Genomic DNA, 6000 nt, shown 5'->3' with positions numbered 1-6000 from the left:
ATGACCACCTTCCTACGTGTCAGGTATGATTCTAACCAGCGGGGATTTTGCCCCGATGCCCATTGATTCCTGTGTTGCTAAGGCCCCTTGATACCACACATAGTCGAATGCAGCCTTGATTTAAAGGGATATCGCTCTCACCCCACCTCTGGAATTCAGCTCTTTTGTCCATGTTTGAATCACGGTAATGAGGTCAGGAGCTGAGTGGCCCTGGTGGAGCCCAAACTGGGCGTCATTGACCAGGGCATTACTGAGCAAGTGCTACTTAAAAACACTGAGACCTTCCACCACTTTACTGATGATCGAGAGGAGACTGATGGGATGGCAATTGGCCGGATTGGATTTGTTCTGCGTTTTACATACAGGAACAATGATTACTTGGGGTAATTTTCCACGTAATCAGGAAAAGCCATTGTTGTAACTGTATTGAAATAGTTTGGCTAGGGGAGTGGCAAGTTATGGAGCACAAGTTGTCAGTACTATTGCCAGAATGTTGTCAGAGTATGGACTCTTTGGAGAGTATCCAGTATCTGCAATCGATTCTGGATATCGAGTGGACTGAATCGAATTGGCTGATGACTGGTAACTGAATTGCTGAGGACCACTGGAGGGGGCTGAGATGGATCATCCACTCAGCACTTCTGACTGAAGGTTGTTGTGAATGCATCAGCCTTATCTTTTACACTGAAGTGCTGGGCTCTTCCATCATGGAGGAAGGGATTATTTGTGGAATCTCTTCCTCCAGTGAATTGTTTCATTGTCCCCAACGTTTCTCGGCTAGATGTGGAAGGACTGCAGAGCTTAGACCTGTTCCTTTGCTTGTGGGATCACTTAGCTGTGTCTATCACTGACTGCTTATGCTGTTTGGCGCATAAGTAGTCCTGATTGGTGGCTTCACCAGGCTGACACCTCATTGTCAGGAATGGCTGGTGCAGTTCCTGCCATCCTGCACACTCCACTGAACCAATATTGATTCTCTAGATTGATGGCAATTGTGAGGGGGATATGCGGGAGGCCATGAGGTTATGCAGGAGTACAACTTGGCTGCTATTGATGACTCACGACACCTTATGGACATCCAGATTTGAGCTGCTAGATCTGTTCGAAGTCTGCCCTGTTTAGCAACGTGATAGTACCACCCAAAATGGTGGAGGTTATTCTCAATGTGAAGGTGTGATTTTGTCTCCACAATGACTATGTGGTGGTCTCTCTTACCGATCATATCATGGACAGATACTTCTGTAATTGGCAGATTAGTAAGGCTGTGTTCAAGTTTGTATTTTCCTCATGTTGGTTCTTTCCCCACCTGCTGCAGAACCAGTCGAGCAGTTCTATCCTTTGGGGCCTGGCCAGCTCGCTGTAATGCTGTCGCTGAGATACTCTTGGTTGTGAACACTGAAATCCCCCACCCAGAGTAGATCTTGCGTCCGTGCTACCCTCAGTGCTTCCTCCAAGTGTTGGTCAGCATGGAGGAGTACTGATTCATCAGTTCAGAGAGGCTGGTACATGGTAATCAGCAGGAGTTTTCCTTTCCCATGTGCAAAGAAATGCCATGAGACTTCATGGGATACGGAGTCACTGTTGAGGACTCCAAGAGCAATTCCCTTCAAACTGTATCCCACTGTGCCACCACTTCTGCTGTGTCCGTCCTGCTGATAAGACAGGAGATATTCGGGGTAGGTAATGGGGTGTCTGCGATATGGTCATACTCACAGAATCATACCTTACAGACAATGTCAGGCTGTGGCTTGACGAGTCTGTTTATTTCTTTTCACCGTTTCCTGCCAGCTGTCCCATTCTAGAAACATAGCAATATATTAGACCCCAATCCACTCAGATTTGATTTTGCAAATTGGGCTTGGAGCTTTACCAAAATCTTTCTAAAAATCCATATGTTTTACATCCATTGCTTCTCTTTCATTTGTCTCCCATTCTGTTTCTCAAACATAATTCCCATTTCATAAATCTACGTCAGTGTTGCCTATGACCATTACTTTCAGCCACAATAATTTCTCCTCAACCATTTACTTACTATGTTCTATGTTCAATGTACTCTATCATTTTCCTCCACCAGACTCGGTTTTCCTTGTATTGTTTGAAAGTTCTGTGAAGACAGAACTGAAGTAGTGGCTTCATAGTTCTGCCATTTCCCTGTTTCCCATTCTCTATTCTCTGGTTTCAAACTGTAAGGAAACTGTACTTGTTTTCTCATATTTCTCACATTGACATAATTTAACCAGCTATTACAGTTCACTCTTTTAACCCTTGTGAATATACTCTTCAGAAAGCCATCAATTCCTGCCTTAGACTGCTCAATAATTGACCTTACACACCATACACTCACAGGAGCACAGACTCTGTGCCAACAGAAATACAGCACAATCTATATTAGTCCCACTTTCCTACACCAGGCCCATAGCCTGGAATGTTATGACACTTCCACGTGCTCGTCCAAATACTTTTTAATGATTGTGAGGTTACCCGTGATAATCCCCCTTTTCAGGAAGTAATCCCAGAACCCCACATCCTCAAGGTGAAAAAAATATTTAAATCCTCTCTGAACCTCAAACTTTTCACTTTAAAAGTGTGCTCATTTGTTCTTGACCCTCTGACTAAAAGGAACAGCTGCTGTCTTTCCACCCTGTCCATGTCCCTCATAATCTTATCCTTCTGAATCCCTGACCCCTCAGCTTTCTCTGCTCCAAAGAAAACAACCCGAGCTTATCCAGCCTATCTCCACAGCTGATATGCTCCATCCCAGGGAACATCCTGGTGAATCACCTCTGCACCCTCTCCAGTACAATCACATCTTTCCTGGAATGTGGCTCCCAGAGCTACATACAGTACTCCAAAGCCCTGTATTGCTCTTATAATCTACTCCTGATTAGGAAATGCTACACCCAAGGTCCAATTCTTAACTAGTCCATTAACCTGTCCAGTCACATTCAGGGATGTGTGGAGAAGCACACCCTGAGGTTCCCAGTGTGCTGCCATTCATTGAGTCCTCCCCTGTCTGGTTCCTTCTCCCAAAGTGCATCAGCTCATATTTATCAGGGTTACGTTCCATCTGCCATTCATTTGCCCATCTGACCAATCATCTGCATCTTCCTGTAACTTAAGGACTTCCTCCTCACTGCGAACCATCCGGTCAATCTTAATGTCAAACATACAGTTACTTATCACACCTCCCCCACTCTCCACCTAGCCCTCTCCACATTCACATCTTTTTTTATGAATAACACAAACAATCAGGGACATAGCACTGATCCCTGTGGTACACCAGGGGACACTGGTCTCCAGTCACACAAACAGCCTTCTCCCACCACCCTCTGCCTCCTGCCATTAAGACATTTCTCCTTGTAACCTGTCAAGGTATCCTTCATATTGTGAGATTTTACATTATTTCTCAGTATCCCGGCTGGAAATTTGTCAGAGACCTTCTTACAAAACTAAACAATCGACCTCCTCAAACTAATTCAATCAAATCCATTAGATGCGACTTTCTTCTGATAAAGTCACGATGATTATCTCTGATCAAACCTTGTGACTCTGATTGGAATTCGATTTTCTCGTTCCCTATTTTATCCTGTAGTTTCCTTAACAGTGATCTAATACTCACTCGTCTATAGTTCCCTGGTCTATCTCTCCCACCCTTACTGTGAAGTGGAATCGTATTCGCAGTCCTCCAGTTCTCTGGCACCTCCCCTATGATCAGATTCTAACTAAAATATTCAATCAGTGTCATTCCTCCCTTGACCCCAACAGCCGCCTGTGATACAACTCTTTCAGACATGGAGATTGGTCCTAATTTGTACAGAACAAAGCCTCAAATCCCTACTCGTATTTTACATCAATCTGTTCAAGAGTTGTCCAGTCCATCTTCTTGAATTCTGTACCTGCATCCTCCTTCTCCCAAGTAAAATAGATGTGAAGGTCTCATGTTACAATCCATCAATATTCTCCCGCTTGACACACAGATTGCCCCTTTGGTTTCTAATGAACACTGACTCTTTGCTGATTATTCTGTTTGACTTGTCCGTGTAGAATATCGTGGGATTCTCCCAGATCTCGCCTACTTGTACTTCCTCATGTCCCTCTGTTATTCAGTCCTTTTGATGTTTCTAAGATTCACTACGATCACCTCTCATGTTTCGAAACTTCAGATTACAGGCTGAGTTACCCCGTCAGACAACCTTGCCAACTTAGGGGTTAATGTGGAGAATAGCTTTTGCAGTTCCTCTGTAGTCAGTATATTCTTTCTTAGATTGGGAATCCGAGCGATACACAATATTCGAAGTGTAGTCTCATTAACACTCGATGCAACTGGTGTACGACATCCTCTATCTTCCAATTACATTCACATGAATGTAAACCTAATTTTTCTTTCCCATTTGCATATGTTCTTCCTAATACCTCTCAGTTTAACTTTTCTTATGAGCTCAGTGTGTGAGTTCTTTTAAAAAGCTCATGAATATCCAACTATACATTATCCATTTGTTGTTCATTGCCTATGTCCACAAGAATCATCTTCAAACAATTCCAAAAAAATGTTTGTCACTTCTGGTTTTCCATTCATCGGTGCATTCTCACACTCCCCAGTTATGTTTTTACCTTCTAAATATCTAGTAGCATGTGCTTTGTAATCGAGTCCAAGAGATACCTGACTGCGGATGACAGGTGAACTGGTCTGTAGTTTACCATTCTCCAAATTCATCTCTCCTTAAACTGTTGGATAATATTTATAACCTTTGCCTTATCCAGATTGGATAAATGCATTTCGGGAATGTGTCGGAAAATAAAGTGAAAATCCGCGATGCAATCAACATGTCTGTTGCTGCTTCCTCTGAAAATCTTGTTTGAAGTACATCTAGTCTGTCAGATTTATAAATACTCAATTCAGCTTTCTTTTCAAAGATGACCTCATCACTGATAAGAATGATCTTAGACTTTACTTACACAAGTCCCATGGTCACTTGGTATTTCTGGGAGAATTTCTGGACATTCTTCCATGGAGATAGACACAAAGGAACTGTTTCTTTTCCCTGCGATTTCTCTGTAATCTGAAATAAATTATCCTGTCTGCACAGCAACTGTTCCACATTTGACTTTGTTTTTATTTTTTTCATACATTGATAGATGCTTTTTAGCAGTCTTTATGTTTTTCTCCCGTTTGCATGCTTTTTCTCTTTCTGATTTTGGTCATCCTTTGCTGGGCCCTACATTTCTCTGAATCCACTGGCTTACTGCAACACTTGGCATTTTTCTAAGCTGCTTCCTTTCATCGAATAGGTCGATGAAGGTGGGGTTGAAAGTGATAGTCCGAGAGGAGGGTGGACCAGATTGATAGGAAGGAAGGTGGACACATAGGAACATTCAAAAGGGCGGTGCTGACTTGGAAGGTTGGAGTAGGATAAAGTGGGATTAGGGGAAATGGGGAAATCAACTATGATCCCCTGTGGTTGGAGGGTCCCAAGGCAGAAGATGAGGTTTTCTTCCTCCAGGGTTCTGGTGGCTCCGGTTAGGCGATGGAGCAGGCCCAGGACTCTCATGTCCTTGGCAGAGTGGGAAGGGGATTTAAAGTGCTCAGCCACTAGGCGATGGAGTTGTTCAATGTAGTTGTCCTAGAGATGTTCCCTGAAATCATCTACAAGTTGACCTCCTGCCTCGCCAATGAAGAGAAGACCACATTGTCTTTAATGGATGCAGTAGATGAGGCGTTCTGTCTCCCTTCATCACCTTTCACTTTCAACCCCACCTTCATCTACCTATCGTAATCCCAGCTACCTCCCTCCTGCCGCACCCTCTTGTCATTTATCTCTCAGCCCCCTAGGCCCATAAGCTTCATTCCTGATGAAAGGCTTATGCCTGAAACATCGATTTATCTGCTCTTAGTATGCTGCCTGACTGTGCTTTTCCAGCACCACACTCTTCGACTCTGATCTTCAGCATCTGTCATCCCCACTTTCTCCTCACACCTTCATGGTCTGCATGACTCAGATT

This window comes from Chiloscyllium punctatum, chromosome 31, assembly GCF_047496795.1.
Source record: "Chiloscyllium punctatum isolate Juve2018m chromosome 31, sChiPun1.3, whole genome shotgun sequence".
Classification (NCBI taxonomy): domain Eukaryota; kingdom Metazoa; phylum Chordata; class Chondrichthyes; order Orectolobiformes; family Hemiscylliidae; genus Chiloscyllium; species Chiloscyllium punctatum.
Note: the sequence above shows the minus strand (reverse complement) of the source record.